The 15713-nt window shown below is 36.1% G+C and overlaps 1 pseudogene; it reads right to left on the bottom strand.

Annotated features, from left to right (window-relative positions):
• Positions 1 to 14536: 14536 nt before the first annotated feature.
• On the bottom strand, positions 14537 to 15147 carry LOC129475355 (general transcription factor 3C polypeptide 6-like; annotated as a pseudogene).
• Between the last annotated feature and the right edge of the window lie 566 nt (positions 15148 to 15713).

The raw sequence follows: 15713 nt of genomic DNA, 5'->3' as shown, positions 1-15713 counted from the left end.
TGTAGGCACCTATACCTATAAACTTCCCTCTTGGTACTGCTTTCTTGTATCCAATAGGTTTTAGTATGTTGTATTTCCATTATCATTGGTTTCAAAAAAATTTTAAATTTCCTTCTTAATTTCTTCATTGACCTACTGGTCATTCAGGAGCATATTGTTTAATTTCCATGTAATTGTATAGTTTCCAAAATTCCTTAGGTTATTAATTTGTAATGTTATTTTGTTGTGGGCAGAGAAGATACGTAGTTATTTCATTTTTATGAATCTTTTAATACTTGTCTTGTGACCTAACGTATGATCTGTCTTTGAGAAGTATCCATGTGCTGAGGAAAAGAATGTGCCTCTCTTGGATAAAGTGTTCTGTAAATATCCATTGGATCTATTTGGTCTACAGTGCAGATTAAGTCACATGTTTCTTTGCTGATTTGCTGTCTGGAAAATCTGTCCAAAGCTGAAAGTGGGGTGTTGAAGTGTCCAGATATTACTGTATTGGGACTTAGCACTCTCTTTAGCTCTAATAATATTTGTGTCATATATCTTGATGCTCCCATATTGGGTGCATACATGTTTAAAATTGTTATATCCTTTTGCTGAATTGACCCCTTTATCATTATATAGTGACCTTCTTTGTCTCTTCTTATAGTTTTTGTCTTGAAATCTATTTTGCCTGATACAAGTCTAGTGACCCCTGCTCTTTTTAGGTTTCCATTGGCATGGAATATTTTTTCTATACCTTTATTTTTAGCCTGTATGTATCTTTATAGGTGAAGTGTGTTTCTTACTGGCACCAAACAAATTGGTCTTGTTTTTCATCCATTCAGCCAGTCTGTCTTTTGATTGGATAATTTAATTCATTTACATTATATATTATTATTGATAAGTAAGGACTTACTCCTGCCATTTTGTTATTTGTTTTCTGGTTGTTTCTTGGTCTTCTCTTTCTTGTTTCTGTTTTTCCTGCCTTCTTCTAGTAAAGGTGATTTTCTCTGATGATATGATTTCGTTTCTTACGTGTGTGTGTGTGTGTGTGTGTGTGTGTGTGTGTGTGTGTGTGTCTATTGTAAGTTTTTGGTTTGAGGATGCGATGAGGCTAGCAAATATTATTTTATAACCCATTATTTTAATCTGATAGCAACTTAAAACTCTAGAGAAACAAACAAAATGAAAACTAATGAAGACTCTACACCTAAACTTCATAGCCCTGCTTTTAAACTTTTTGTTGTTTCTATTTATATCTGATTTTACTATCTCTTGAAAAGTAGATGTAGTTATTATTTTTTCATTAACTATTTAGTCTTTCTAATTATGGTAAGAGTATTTTACACACCACAGTTACAGTGTTATACTATACTGTGTTTTTCTGTGTACTTACTGTAACCAGTGAGTTTTGTAACTGCAGGTGATTATTTATGCTTGCTAATGTCTTTTTCTTTCTGATTGAGGTACATCCTTTAGCATTTCTTGTAAGACAGGTCTGGTATTGACGAAATCCCTCAGCTTTTGTTTGCTGGGAAAGTCTTCTTTTCTCCTTTATGTTTGAAAGATATTTTTGCCAGATATACTATTCTAGAGTAAAAGTTTTTTTCCTTCAGTGGTTTATGTCATGTGTTCTCTCCTGGCCTGTAAGTTTCTGCTGTAAAGTCTGCTTTCAGACTTACTGGAGTTTCATTGTATGTTATTTGTTTCTTTCACCTTGTTACTTTTAGGATCCTTTCTTTAATCTTGACTGTTGGGAATTTGAGTATTCAATGCATTGAGGTAGTGTTCTTTGGGTTATATCTGCTTGGTGTTCTATAACCTTCTTGTACTTGGATGTTGATGTCTTTCTTTAGGTTTGGGAAGTTCTTTGTTATTATCCCTGTGAATAAACTTTCTTCCCCATCTCTTTCTGTTCCTAAATTTTAAGGCCAATAACTCTTAGATTTGCCCTTTTGAAGCTATTTTCTAGAAACTATTTTCCAGATCCTGAAGGTGTGCTGCATTGTTTTAAAATTATTTTTTTCTTTTGTCTCCTCTGTGTGTTTTCAAATAGCGTGTCTTCAAGCTCACTAATTCTTTCTTCTGCTTGATCCATTCTGCTATTAAAGGACTCTGGTGCATTTATCAGTACGTCAATTGCATTTTTCAGCCCCAGAAATTTTATTGATTCCTTTTAATTATTTCAATCTCTTTTTTTTAAAAAAATTATCTGTTAGAATTCTGAATTCCTTCTCTGTATTCTCCTAATTTCTTTTTTGTTTGTTTGTTTCCTCAACACAGCTATTTTGAATTCCCTGTCTGAAAGGTTACATATCTGTCTCCAGGATTGGTCCCTGGTGCCTTATTCAGTTCATTTAGTAAGGTAATGTTTTGCTATATGGTATTGATGCTAGTAAATGTTTTTTCTGTGTCTAGGCATTGAAGAGATAGATGTTTATTGTAGTATTTACTGTCTAGGCTTGTTTTCACCTGCCCTTCTTGGGAAGGCTTTCCAGGTATTTGAAAGGACTGGGTGTTGTGTTCCACGCTGTATCTGCTTTAGGATGTACCCCAATCGAGTAACCCGGTGGTTCTTGCAAACTTCTAGAAGTACTGCCTTGATGGTCTTGGACAAGATCCAGGAATATTCTCTAGATTGCCAGACAAAGACTCTTGTTCTCTTTGCTTAATTTCTCCCAAAAATACAGTCTCACTGTTCTGAGCCACTTAACGCTGTGTGCGGGGTGACATAAGCACCCCTGCGGCCACCACCACTATGATTATGCTAAGTCAGAGATTAAGCCAGCACAGTGCTGGGTCTTCTCCAAGGTTTGCTGTAATTACTCCCTGGCTACTACCTATGTTTGCTCAAGTCCCTGGGGCTCTACAATCAGCAGTGGCAAAACCTGCCAGGCCTGTGTCCTTCCCTTCAGAATAACGAGTTCTCCAGGCCCTGTGTGGGTTCAGATGTGCCATCCAGAGTCAGGGTCTAGAGTCAAAATCCGTAGAAGTCTACTGGGTGTTCTATTGTATTGTGGTTGAGCTGACATTCAAACCACAAGACATAGTTCTTCCCACTCTTCTCTCCCCTTTCCAAAGGCAGAGGAACCTTACCCAGTACCCACCTCCACCCCAGCCATGAGGTATACTGCCAGACTACCACCATTGTTCCCTTAAGGCCTAAGGTCTCTTATATCAGCTTTTAATGAATGTTGCCTTGCCTGAGACTCACCCTTCAGGGAAGTGGGCTCCCCTCTGGCCCAGGGGAGGTCTAGAAATGCCGTCCAAGAGTCAAGTCCTAGATTCAGGGACCCCAAGAACCCACTTGGTGATCTACCCCGCTGTGGCCATGTTAGTTCTTTATTTTTGGTTATTATGAAGATGTTTTATATGTTAGGAAGGTGTTATTATGAAGGTGTTTTATCTGTGTAGATAGTTGCTAATTTGGTGTCCTTCTGGCAGAGACAATCAGTGGAGCTTTCTACTCTGCCATCTTGCTCCACATTCACATCCCCATAGTGTTTCTGAGAAAAAAACCAAACAGCATTTTATATAATGTCAGATTCACATTGATACGTAGTAGAGAGCAGCCTTCAGGTAATTTGAAGTGCACAGCAAAAAGTTTATCTTCCATTTACCCCTCATAGTTTTCTTGAAATTGTCATATAATCTGTTTGGGATGAAACAGTGTAAGTTCATGTCAAAATGCAAACCATATCAAGTATGGAAAATATTAAAAACAATTACCAAAAATTAAATTACTTTGAATCCTTGCATGTGTTTTGTTTTTTAAAATGTGACAGGAAGTAAATCTGTATTGATAGGAGAAGTGTAATCAAGAAAATCCCATATCCTGGCTCAACAGTTGTAAGATAGGTCTCTGCCAACAGGGAAAAAATTTTAAAAAGTAGATTAGAGGAAAACCTTTCCTACTTAACAATCTTGCCTAAGGCTAATCTTAAATGTACATGTGTTAAAAATAAGGTATAGATTCGATAATTCCCAGATTTACCAGATGATCTATGACATAAGCAGAAAGAATACTTAAAGGCCAAAATATTCCAGGAAATAAATGTGTTCTCTGTCACAATAAAAGGCTGAAATTGAGAAGTGACAACGAAAGTAAGATGGGAATTTCCTAACTGATCATAAATCTAACCTTAACTCATATGAACACATACTTGAATTTGTAGCATGTATTAGAGTTATTTTTGCAGGTCATTTTGCAGTTATGTTAATGCATCTTGAGTTGTCATTTAAATTGAACTTGCTGTTCTCTTAGTGGAGACAATCTTTCTGACTATGGTTCTTGAGAGTTACTAAGCACTCTATTTTTCTTTACTGTGACTAAATGAGCATAATATAACATTAACAATTTCAACCATTTGTAAGTGTACAGCTATGTGGCATTAAATTCATTCACACTGTTGTGCAATCATCATCACCATCCATCTTCAAAATGTTTTCATCTTCCCAAAACTGAATCTCTGTACCATTAAACAATAACTCTCCATTTCCTTCTCTCCTTAGCCTCTGGAAACAACCATTCCACTTTATGTCTCTATGAATTTGATGCTTCTGGGTACCAGATATAAGTGGAATAATAAAATATCTGTATTTCTGTGACTGGCTTATTTCATTTAACTCAATATCATCAATATTAATTCATGTTGTAGCATGCATTAGAACTTCATCCTCTTTTAGGGCTAAATAATATTCCATTGTGTGTATATCCTGCATTTTGTTTATTCATTTATTAGTTGAAGGACACTTGGGTTGTTTCCACCTTTTGGCTATTGTCAATAATGATGCTATGAATATGACTGTACAAACACCTCTTTGGTTTCCCACTTTTAAGTATTTTGGCTATATATCTAGAAGTGAAATTGTTGCATTATATGCTTATTCTGTGTTTAATTAATTGATGAACCACCATAATTTTCCACAGTGACTGTATTATTTTACATTTCCACCAGCAATGCATAAAGTTCCAGTTTCTTTACATTCTCACCAACACTTGTTATTTTGTTATTTTCTTTTTTTTAAATAGTGGCCACCGTAATGAGTATTTATTAGTTAATATTTCAGTGTGGTTTTGACTTGCATTTTCCTAGTGACTAGTGATGGTAAGCATCTTTCATGTGTTTATTGGACATATGTATATCTTCATTGGAGAAATGTTTATTCAAATATTTTGCCTATTAAAATTAGGCTATTCATTATTTTGCTGCTGAGTTTCAGGAGTTTCTTATATATTCTGAATATTAATCCTTTATCAGGTATTTGATTTACAATTTTTTTCATTCTGTGGGTCATATTTTTACTCTCTTGATAGTGTCCTTTGATGTGCCAAAGTTTTTAATTTTGATGATAAAGTCCAAGTCATTTTTTTTTTTTTGAGACAGTCTTGCTGTGTCACCCTGGTTGGAGTGCAGTGGCATTATCACAGCTCATTGCAACCTCCACCTCCTGGACTCAAGGGATCCTCCCACCTCAGCCTCCTGAGAAGCTGAGACCACAGGTGCATGCCACCACACCCAGCTAATTTTTTTTTTTTTTTTTTCAGACGGAGTCTCGCTCTGTCACCCAGGCTGGAGTGCAGTGGTGCCATCTTGGCTCACTGCAAGCTCTGCCTCCTGGGTTCCCGCCATTCTCCTGCCTCAGCCTCCTGAGTAGCTGGGACTACAGGCGCCCGCCACCACGCCCAGCTAATTTTTTTTTTTTGTATTTTTCATAGAGATGGAGTTTCACCGTGTTAGCCAGGATGGTCTCAATCTCCTGACCTCGTGATCTGCCCACGTCGGCCTCCCAAAGTGCTGGGATTATAGGCATGAGCCACCACGCCCGGCAGCTAATTTTTAAATTGTTTGTAGAGATGAGTTATCATGTTGCCTAGGCTGGTCTCAAACTCCTTGGCTCAAGTGATTGTTGCACCTCAGCCTCCTAAAGTGCTAGGATTACAGGCGTGAGCCATGGTGCTCAACCCAATTTATCTATTTATTTTTTCTTTGGTTGCCTATGTTTTTGGTGCCATATATAATAAATCATTGTCAACTCTGATGTCATAAAGCTTTTTTCATATGTTTTCTTCTAACAGCTTTATGATTTTAGTGCTTATGTTTAGCTCTTTGATTCATTTTGAGCTAATTTTTGTGTATGGTTTACCTCTCATGCACTTTAATTGGGAAAGTTACTTTGGAATATTCTAATGCTCAAACACTATGTACTGGACCTTGCCCTCAGCACATTATGTCTTTGATCTCTAATCCTAGAAATTATCTAGTTATGCAAACAATGTATATCTCCATTTTGGAAAAAAGATAAGAAGAAGTGCAGAAAGGGTAGATAGCTTACCCAAGGTCAGAAGCTTATTAAGTGGAAGAACCAGAATTCAAAGCCATTTCTGTTTAACTTGTGAGGCCATGCATTGAAGCTCTGTGCAATACTGGTATAATATACATACATTTTTTTATATATAACTAAGTTTTCTTTCTGGCTTTTCACCAGCAATTTACTAGTATTGTAGGATATGTCTCGAGATAAATATACATTTTGGGCTTTCCTCCACTCCATTTCAATCAGGAGACCAGATTTTTTGCAATGTAGGAAGCAGAATCCTTTGTAAAAGCCTAAACACAAAAAATAAATAATCTCCTTGTCCCTGAGGGACAGCTGAAAGAGAAAAGTGACACATAAGGTCAAATACAGGAGAAGAAGAAAAATTCCCAGCGACTAGAATCAGAATGGGGGTTCAGTAGGTATCCATGGAACCTATGTACAAAATGGTGGCAACACCCTCAGGAGATCATAGCAACTCACATGGGTTGGATGTGTTGAGGCTGGTAACTGTTACCTCAAAATATGGCACTTTGACATGCTGAACTGAAGAAAAAGCCTCAGGATCTTTCTGACCTTCCCTCCGTCCCCCAGTACTCTGTCTCTCTCAAAGCACAGGATGACCTTGTTCTCTGAAGTTCCTTTATCTGCCTAATGTCTGGACTTGCCACAAAAGAAAAAATAATCTCTGGTTCTTCTCTGAGTTTTTATTAACTGAACTCATATCACAGGAAGAAAGACTAAAGTCTGTCAACACACTCAGAGAGACTTTTGTGACAAACCACTGTGTGTTCTGCAGGTTCAACAGACTTTGTCCCAGGCCACTGTATGTACTTCAAGCCCATTACATTTTCCCCGAAATCATTTACTACCACCTAAAATCACCCACACTTTCCTATTTCCCTTTCCCCCAAGAAGTAGGGTATATACACCTCTATACTTCATGGGGATATTTGCTAATCACTTTGTGATTTGCCCCTGTGCATGCTAATAAGTTTGTATGCAATTATTCCTATTAAACTACCTTTTGTCAGTTGATTTTTCAGTAAAGTTTCAGAGGACACATGGGAAGTTTTCCCTTGGCTCCTACAGATGCACGGTACAACTAGAGAAGCTGGAACCTAGGACCAGAACCTCTCCCATATTCCTGTGTCACAGGTGTGGCTTTGAGGCAACACAAGTCCAATTGATAAAGTCTAAGACCTGCAAGAAGCATGAAACTAGCACCACAAACAGTAATCTCAAGAAATCAGTATGAATAAACACTTTCAAATCTGACGCTTAACACACCAAAGATTGTAAATACCTGTAATGCCGGCTATGGACACTTAATATCTGCAAGCCTCAGGATTCCCATATTTAAAGTAGAAATAATATCTATCTCATAGGAAATTGGTGAAGATAAAATATAATGATAAATATAAAACACATAGTACGGCACACCTAGTGGGTATCCAATAACGTCTATTTTCTTGCTTTTCATCACCCACCATAGCTCCACTGTTTTCTAATGTTTGGGCATATTTATCTGCTAGAAATACAGAAAAATACTATGGTGTTTTTCAGTGTCCCCAGTCTAAGAAGCTATGCAATTCATTCCTTTTAGAATTGAGTCCAGGAGAGAAAATTTGTTCCTAGAATGCAGCCATGTTTCCTTTGATCGGACAATGAATATTATCTAACTGCTCACATTTTTCTGTTGTGTTTGTCAAGAAATTCATTGAAGCTTAATGTTTACTCACAGTAAATTGTATTCACTTAAGGAACTGTTTGAAACTTGTGCTACCCTTTCCTCCATACTTACTACATGTATTTTCTTTCATTTTAGAAATTATATTGAACCAAGATACATTTGTTAGTTTCCTCAACTCATTTTTGGGAATAATAAAACTATAGATATAGTAACACCAATAATAATAGTTAAAACAGTATTTGAAATAAGAAAAGTGAAATGGAAATTTGGAATAATTAGTTGAGTAGAATGATTGCTGCTAAAAAAAAGCAACACACAAGGCAGACAACTTTAGTCTCCCAAAGTTTGATTTACAATTGCCACCTATTTTATTTATATTAATAAAGTAATTGGTTTTAATACATCTGGTTATCATACTCCAGTTTCTATTATACTTTGTTCTTAATTTGAAGTATTTAATAGCAATTAACTTTTAGAGAATAAGAGGAAGTAGGATTGTATGATTAGAATATAAAGAGGAGGTAGAATACATTTAGAGAATAAAAGGAAGTAGAGTTGTATAATTAGAATATGAATCTATTACAATTGGCTTTTGTCTCTGGCTTGCTTATTAACTTTTGTAAAATCAAGCCATTTTAGAGAGTGCTGGCACTTTATTTTTGTAGATCAACTAATTCAACCTCTTATTCTGCAGTTGATAGACCCAAAGCTCAAGAAAGGTAAATGTCTTGCAACAGAACACATAGTTAGTGATGAAGCCATGATTAAACCAAAGATTTGGAAGAAATCCATAAAGATCATTATCTATCCCCATACAAAATATGAATTGTCAGTACCTCTCTAGTAACTATTGAATGTTGGCTTCCACTTTTCCTTCAGAGATAGAATGTCCCTATGATTTGATAGTATGATACTAGGCCCTTTTCCTGCATAGTGTTTATCCCAGTTTTACATTTATTTGTGACTGTAATTTGTGATTCCATTTATTTTGTCCATGTATTTTTGCCTCTATATCTAGATCTTATGTTACCAGTAGATACGAATCTTTTGTGGTTTACTTCAACATTTTATCTCAGGCATAAAGGCAAAGTATAGTGCCCAATTCATGATAAGAACTGAAGATGTATTGAATGGGTGGATATAAGAATGGATTCAGAGACAAATTAATATGCTATAAATATGCTAAGTGTTAATAATAGTTATCATGTATTCAAATTACCAGGCACTATGTTAAATAAGTTATTTACTCATTATAGGAACCCCAGTAGATAAGTACTGTTACTACTCTTATTTCCCAGATAATGCAACTAAAATTCAGGATGGTAAGATAATTATCTAAAGTTACATGAGTAATAAGTGATAGAGCCAGGATTAAAATCCAGATGATCTGACTTTCAACCACTACACTATACTGTCTCCAATAATAAAATATAAAAGTGAATAACATATATTCTATGTCAATATCTGTTGATAAATTATTTTATAGCTCTTCCTTGAATGACACCAGACATGGCGAGTTGTTAAATCAGAAAAAAATAGGTTTTATATGGATATGTAAACGGTTGATAATGGATTTGAAGTTTCTTTTTTTTTTTTTTTTTTTTTTTTTTTTGAGACGGAGTCTCGCTCTTTCACCCAGGCTGGAGTGCAGTGGCGCGATCTCGGCTCACTGCAGGCTCCGCCCCCCGGGGTTCACGCCATTCTCCTGCCTCAGCCTCCCTTGTAGCTGGGACTACAGGCGCCTGTCACCTCGCCCGGCTAATTTTTTGTATTTTTAGTAGAGACGGGGTTTCACCGTGTTAGCCAGGATGGTCTCGATCTCCTGACCTTGTGATCCGCCCGCCTCAGCCTCCCAAAGTGCTGGGATTACAGGCGTGAGCCACCGCGCCCGGCCCATGGATTTGAAGTTTCTAACAGTATGACTCTTGGGATAAAATGAGAGCCAAAAGAATAAATCTCTCATGACAGAGTATCAGACATTAATACAGGACAATATATCAAAGTGCTAGCAGAAAGCAGCTGATTAACTCAAATTAAATTATTTGAAGGGAGTTTAGTAAATGGGCTATTTACAAAGTAGCAGGCATATAGTAGCAAAACCACAATGAATAATAAAAGAATCTGGGGTTAGTAACATGGGCTTGAGAGTGACAGAGTAGGTTACTTCCTTAGAACTGAATGGGCAACGGGAAGAAATGGTTAATAGAAATAGGAGGAAGAATAGGATCTGTGTGGGGACAGTATCCTAATAGAAACTATGACCTTTATTTAGTCAAAGGACATAGCCAGCCCAGGAAGTCTGCAGGGAGAAGGCCAAGAGAATATATATGCTATCCTCATTATCCCCACTCCTACTGATTTCCTACCAGCACTCCCCATTAATCAAAACCAATCCAAAGCCAGAGGACATGGAGGTACTTTTATATGATTCATATAAGTCAGTCCCTAGAACATACAGCAGGGTGAAGCATGGATATAAAAGATATATGGGTGATATCCAATGCAGATAAAGATGGAGACACTTTTAAAAAATGTCCATAGCATCTAAGTCACATTTTTTTTTCTTCCTATGTAGGGCCAGCTGTGCTTCTCAGTAGTGCTAGTAGGGACAAGGAAATGAAAAAGGAGGCCATGGCTTGGAATTTAGCTTTCCTATGTTCCAATAAACACCTCTTTAACATTCCAAATTTTCTAAGTCCTTTAAGACTCACCCCATGCTGCACATATTTGAATTCTTTAAAGACAAATGGAGCCTTACACTTCTCACAGAAAGGGTGTTATTGACATTCAAGGCATTGAGCAAGCATCATTAAAATAATTCCTCTGGCTTCCATTACATTTCTGACCAAAGTTGCATTGAATATAGATAGGTAAAACTAGTTGTTCTGCCTGGTTACCATTATATTTGGTATGTTGTGGAATAGTTCGGACAGTAGATAACATTTTTGCATGTTGTTAATACATAAAAAAAGTTTCAACTGCCAACTCTTTGTCACACACCAAACCTGATTACTTACCTGGTGAACACAGTAAAACTCTTGGTGTGTAAATTAAATTGTCTTATGCTTTTTGATGCTCAGCTTGATCACTCTGTGTTATGGGTGTCAACTTCAATACCTGGAATATAAGAAAAGGCATTACCAAATATTAATGAAAGTGGCACACTTTAAATCTGTAATGTCCAAATGAATATATACTCAAGGTTTTCAATGTGCCAGAATCTGAAACATTTCCTCTTGATTAGTTCTCAATTTCTTCTGCTAAATTTTATATTGCTGAAATTAATAATGGCAATAATTGTGTGATCAAGCAGGAAAACTAATAATGGCTTTCAAATATATCATTTTGGAATGGTTGGCTGAGAAAATCTGAGGATACAAGACAAAAGATATAACGATATTATAATAGAGGATCAGAGGAATTAAAACAAAACTTTAGAAATAATTTCAAATGAGGGCACTTTTCGAAAAAGAATCTCAAAAAACTAAAGACTTTCCAATCATTCAAACTTAAATTAGTTAAGGTTGAATTAACCTATAAAATTAATTATATCCAATTTTACTTTGTGTAGACTCTAACCTTCTACTTATATTTAAAACAAATTATTGAGAGAACTAACATTTTAGAACCAAAAGATCTGATGTTTTGCTCATTAATTGTCTACAAAAAAGATTTATATCATTTATTTTGTCTACTTTTTAAGAATCTTACAGCAGTGGGTGGAAGAGAAAAATTGAGTAACATAGGCTTGAACTGGGCAGGTCCATTTATACATGAATTTTCTTCCACCTCTACCACCCTGAGACCAGCAAGACCAACCCTTTCTCTTCCGCCTCCTCCTCAGCCTACACAAGGTGAAGACGATGAGGATGAAGACCTTTATGACGATCCACTTCCACTTAATGAATAGTAAATATATTTATCTTTCTTATGATTTTCTCTTTTTTTCTGAATTTAAGACTTTATTTTTCTCTTCAATTTAAGGTAGACGGACTACATTATAATCTACATCAGTTTCTTTTGCAAGATTACAAATCTCAAGAATCTTCTACTTTATACATTTTTTTACATTTTTGACATTTTCTAAAATACATATCAATTAGGATTAAGTGGTGCTCTTACAAAGTGATTTAAACAGGAGAGAACTTTATTTCTCGTGTAAAAGAAGGCCAGAGATAGGCAGTGGCAATGCCTTCTCTGTTTGAACAGCAGCAGTAGTTACAGGTTTGGAATGATGTTCATGCTCACAAGACCTAATAAGCCTATGGAACCCGACTTTTCACTAGGCTCACTTAATTTTGCAGAATACTGACAAGAAACAGCACAACAGCATGGTAGCCTGAGGTCGTTTCAGCAGGAGGCTTTACTCCACCTTTCCAAGCGTCAGCTCAGGTATAAGTAAACCAGATCATTTGGGTTGGTGCAGAAACCACCTGGTTTAGAAGCTTCATGCTGTATAAGAACAGCTATCTCTTGAAACAGTCAATGAGTTTAGCTTCTAGGGATCTTTGCAATAAGCAACTTCATATTTAAGGAATTTACGGAATTCCAAAGTCCATGTTTTCCAATAGGCATTTATAGTACTTGTCACAATCTTCCTGGTCCAGATACAGTTTACCAATAAAGAGTCATTTTCAATCTAAACAATATTGCCTGGTATCGCAGCTGACATTTCATTATTATTTTGCCTAGCAGGAGTCTAGAGAAATAGTGCTGAAAGGTAAACTCAAAGTCATTTTAACCAGGGATAAAGTGAAAGGGTTTGTTAATCCTTTGCTAATAGCAGTCCAGGGCTGTCTCACAGTATCAGGACCGAATCTTCTATCTTGTTGCTCTGCCACTCATGGCTTCTGTTTCCAAGGTTTCTTTAAAGCCCAAGAATCCTGCTAGAGCTCTAGCCACCATATTCATGTCCCATGAGGAACAAAGAGAATGTGTAGAAAACTTCCCAAAAGCATAACTCAACACTTCTAAGTCCATGCCAGTGGCCAGAACTTAGTCATATGGTCACAGGTACTTGCAAGAAAAGTCGGGTATATATTGTTGACCTGAATAAATTCATAGATTCTGTTACAAAGAGATAAAGGAAGAACAGATATTGGGTCCAGCAATTAGAAATCTCTCCTACACATACACATGGTGGGAAAAATGAGCTTTTTATTAAAAAGCTGAGACTAAAAAGGTCATAAAATTTGGGAAGATACATGTGCTTATGATTTGAAAATGCTTTTCATCAAGGTAAGTTATTTTCCAATTAAATAGTAAAACTTTTCAAATAAGAAAGTATCATCCTAGAACATTAGTTCTCTAGCCTGCAAGAACAGTTATATCGCCATCAATTATGAGATGTAATTGATATGAGATGCATTTTAACTTAGTAGTTCTAGGTTAAACTGTATGAAATTGCTGGTTTTCATAGTCAGAAACAATTGCATATTGGAAATTTCGTAAACCTAATCTAGTACAAAGCATCACAGTTTGTGAATAATTTACTTAAAAATACAAATTAGCACAGATTTAGATTGTTGCCATAATAAAATAACTATTACAGTTTAGTTTCAATAATCTTCATTAAGTGGGAAAGGAGTGAAATCACAACTGACATATTGGGAATTGTACCTTTATCCTTAAGCACTTCAAAATTATTTTTTTGTTCCAAGATACTTATTGTGGTAGACTGAAAAATGGCACCTCAACTATTTCCACGCCCTAATCCCTGGTTTTATGCCTGCGTGTGTTAAGTTAAATGCCAAAGGGACTTTGTAGATGGAATTAAGGTTACAGATCTTAAAATAGGGAGATTATCTGAGTAGGACCAACGTAATCAAATGGACCTTTAAAAGTGGAAGTGGAAGACACGGGTAGGTCAGAGAGATGGATGATGGATGAAGCAACAGGAAAGATTCAAAATGCGAGAGAGACTTGACCTACTATTGCTGGCTCTGAAAACAAGGGGGCCATGATCCAAGAAATGTGGACAGCCTCTGTAAACTAGAAATGGCCCTCAGCTGACAGACAGCAAGGAAGTGGGACCTTGATCCTTCAACTGCAAATAATTGAATTCTTCCAACAACTGATAAGCAAGAAAATGGATTCATCCTTCTACACCCACCACCAGAGCCTCCAAAAAGGAAAGCAGTCCTGACAATACTTTTATTTTAGCTCAGATGAGACTCATGTCAGATTTCTGACCTATAAAACTTTAAGACAATATATTTGTGATGTTTTATGATACTGACTTTGTGGTAATTTGTAACATTTACAATAGAAAATATATACATTTAACTTAGTAAAACCTCAAATTTAAAGAAGTTATCAAAGAAGGGTCCCTACAGTCATTTAAACTATATTTTTTAAAGTTCAATTCATGTCTGATCCTGAATGATTCTGGTATATTAAGTTGTGCTATAACTGGAAATGTGTGTTTAGCCAACAAAAATGACAAAATAGTAACAATTGAAAGCTACAATTAATATAAAAACTTCAAAAATATCATGACTAGTTATTATGGGAACCATTTTATCTAGGAGTGGTTTGTAAGGCAGCATTTTAAGTTTCCATAAAAACAGAACCTTCTGTTTTAGAAGAGATATCAATAACATAACCAGAAACCTCTATTTCCAAGTGCAGTGGTTTCTCCTGTTCATAACTCAGGTTTGAACTAACTTCCATTTGAATCTCTTGCTCTTCCACCTCCAAAAGTTTATCTGGAGTTGAAGCTACCTACTTCTTCATCTTCATTTTTATGTAGAAGGCTACAAATCATTTTGGGTCTATAGGAGAAATCATTTTCCTGATTATCAGCCAATCCATCCCACCTATGTTTTCTTCTCCTTCCTTCTTTTCTGTCAGAAGAGTTATCATGCTGAGCTTCTTCATTGTATGGCATTTATATTTTAGCACTGTTTTATTATTGCCTTCTGCATCTACATTTTCAACATTTTCTTCAAATATAGCATAGGTCCCAAGAGTGTCTTTGTACTCCCCAGCAAAGAGATAGCTGTCCACTTGCAGAATGGGCCTCTCGTTGTAAATTCTCCAAATCTTGCATTTATTTTCACATTTTGAGAAAATCCTGACAATTCTACTGGAATCAACATCTCTGCCTTCAATTCCTCCTCTTCTCCATTCTCTGGACTCCACTTCTTGGCTGTCACCATAGTCTCACACCTCCTCAGTGCCTCCCCAGGACTAGCCACCCCAACCCGGAGCTACCATCTTAAGCCCCTTATGATTTTCTTAATAACATTTTCCTCTCTCTAGCTTACTTTAAGAATAACAGTATATAATTCATATAACATACAAAATATATATTAATTAACTGTTTATATTATTTCTAAGGCTGCTGGTCAATAATATGCTATTAATAGTTAAGTTTTTACAGAGTCAAAAGTTGTACACACATTTTTTAGTGCATGAGGGTCATATATATGTGTTACAGGTTTAATTAAATTAAACTTTAAAAATAATATTCAGTTAGCCAATGAATGGTAGTGAGTTTTGTTCTGTGTTATTCCTGTGGAGACTGTGGAGGTAAAGCTAACTCTTATTCTATGAACCCTAGTATCTGAGGGAACTAGCTCTTGGGTTTCTATTTCATTATTCTGATGCAAGCTACGTAAATTCTTCATTGTTGAAGGAAAACAAACAGGTAATCTAGTCACATTTGTGTGAGGTAGCTGTTACAATTCTTGACTAGTAAAATAGATCGAATCTGAATACTTAT

Source organism: Symphalangus syndactylus, chromosome X (genome assembly GCF_028878055.3).
Source record: "Symphalangus syndactylus isolate Jambi chromosome X, NHGRI_mSymSyn1-v2.1_pri, whole genome shotgun sequence".
Classification (NCBI taxonomy): Eukaryota; Metazoa; Chordata; class Mammalia; order Primates; family Hylobatidae; genus Symphalangus; species Symphalangus syndactylus.
The sequence above is the reverse complement of the archived record's forward strand: the minus strand, read 5'-3'. Positions and strand labels throughout refer to the sequence as shown.